This window comes from Aplysia californica, unplaced genomic scaffold, assembly GCF_000002075.1.
Source record: "Aplysia californica isolate F4 #8 unplaced genomic scaffold, AplCal3.0 scaffold00096, whole genome shotgun sequence".
Taxonomy (NCBI): domain Eukaryota; kingdom Metazoa; phylum Mollusca; class Gastropoda; order Aplysiida; family Aplysiidae; genus Aplysia; species Aplysia californica.
Window position 1 is genome coordinate 21646 of NW_004797366.1, and position 2528 is coordinate 24173.

Consider the following 2528-nt stretch of genomic DNA (forward strand, 5'->3'; position numbering starts at 1 on the left):
CACACACACACACACACACACACAAATACACACACACGAATATACACGCACGCGATCATATTCATACACGGTATACACACGCACCCAATAACATTCATAATTATGCACATATAGGGCTTAATATGCTCACAGATCTACTCGCTTCATAGCCCAACATACGAACACACGTACAAGCACACTCATGCACACAAACACTTGCACAAGGAGCCCAAAGAAGCTTGTTCATTTCCCATTTTTATTCTCCCTAAATGTAGTTGAGTGGCTATAACTATGATAAATCTACTGGATAGTCCGGTTCTTCTTCATACAAAATACATGTACGTCCAAAACTGTTAAAGACGACTAAGCATTGTTGAGGGTAAACATGGTCATCTTAGATGGGTGGTAATCTTGGAAAGCTTATTTTAATGTTGTTGTTTTTTAATGCAATAAAGGGGGGGGGGAGAGTGGTCGTTTGTATAAGTGATTGTCTTGGACAGGCGATCATTAACCAAGGTTCGATGTACATGTATTTCGAAACGCCGATTCAGAATACTCAATTTCATGCCAAAGACCACACGTAGTCACATCTATAAATCTGATGTTTTTCAATCTGTTTCAGTCCAGAAATATGCGGATTAAAGGTCTTTAACTGTCAAAACACATCTGTCTTCTGCATTGTTGTGGGGCTTTTCAAGTACAAATTGCACACCTGCAACCCCTTGCGAGAACACGATAATATGGCCAGAGGGTGGAATAACACGGATGAAATGTATAACAGATATAAATATGTAAATCATCAAAAGATTTTTCGGCAGACACCAGTTATAAAAAGAAGAATATAAGTTAGATCTGTAATAATATTATACCAGGTTAGCACGTATGTAGCCTACCTTAATTCAGTCACCTGGAAGAAAAAAGTTTTGTAAATTACTAGGAAGTGGCATGGTTATAATTTGAGACAAAATTATGTCCTCTAATATTATTATTATGCTATACAGCCAAACCTGTCCCAATGACTATCTGTCCAAAACTAACCTGTACAAGCTACCTTGCTTTTTTTTCTGATACGATATTTAACATTTTCATGGGTACACTACAACAGCCTGTCTTAGACGTCCACTTTTCCTCGACGTTGGATAGAAGTCTTGGACATGTAAATGTAGGCCTATAATACTCGTATGTAATTGTAAACACTTACCGCTTCCGCGTTCAATCTGAATTATATACTTACTATTTCTTCAAGATTTCTAGATTATTATTTTTAGATGTGGAATGCGGTTACGTTGTATAGGACCAAAAACGTAGTTGGTTCAACTGCTCAGACAATGCCTCTGGTGTGTTCTCATGTTCATTTCGAAGTGCTCAGCCAACGATCTCTTTCTGCCCTGTCACTGAACAAGGCTCTGAGCTGTCAGTATTACTTCGTAGAGTTATCAAGCAGCACAATTCAACATTTTGTTTTCACCTTCACTGTATTATTACCGTGGTTCTCGACAGTTGCTGCGTAGCTGACAGCTCAAATGAAATCAAATCTACCCTTCATACGTTTTGGTCTATTGCTGAGGTGAACTTCAAGCAGGTTTGTTATGACTCACAATGTTTGGAGTGGTTGTTGGTTGCTGTTTGTCTGCGTGTTTGCCCCCCCCCCCTCCCTTTCTTCTTCAAACCTCTTCACCTCCTTTTGGGCGCCCCGTTTGCTCAGTTGGTATCCTACTGGACTACGGTGAAAATGGTCCTGGTTCGAATCCCAAACTGGGTGTCTTTGGGCTTGGGTCATTTTGTGGAGTTTTCAAGGCTTTCATTTTCAACCTTTCGGAGAGAGACGTTAAATTTACAGGTCCCGCCTCTGAAATAACCTAAAAGTTTAAATAGAGGTAGTATTACTCATACACTTACTTTCTTGCACTAACAAATCCGCTTCTCACCCGCCTTTCCAACTTGCACCCAGCCCGCTACATCGATCTGCCTTCCTGATACACTATTTCTTCTGTGTTATTTCTTTCTAATGTAGACATATCTTTACACCCCAAGTGACTCAATCTAAATAATTCAGGAGGCGGGCTTTCGACCCTGCCCGTCAGGGTCAACCCAGGCTGAGAGGGACACAACATCCCAGCAAAAAGACCGACAACAGCACTGTTTTACAAAGAAAATTCCCTCACTGGATAATCGAACTCGGATCTCCTGCAGGCAAAAACGAAATCCCTCACCGTTTCACCACAGACGCTGGTTCTACTTCTGTTTAGAACATATGGAACTGTACACAGATTGGTTTGGTTTGGTTTTCATCCTTTTTTTTTTAGAAAAGGGTTTGGGGGGAGAGGGTGTCCATTTCTTTTTTTTTTTCTTTTTTTAGCAAAGTGCCCATTTCTTTTTTTTTAGCGAATGTTTTGGTTTCGCCATTTGAGTCGCCCAGTGTCATGTATTTTGTATGACATACTCCTAGATCAGATATATACTGCAGATCAATACTTCCGTTTTGCTGTGAAAGACTTTACCTGGAGGTACTTATCAAGGCCGAACGTGATACAATAAAATAAAATGAT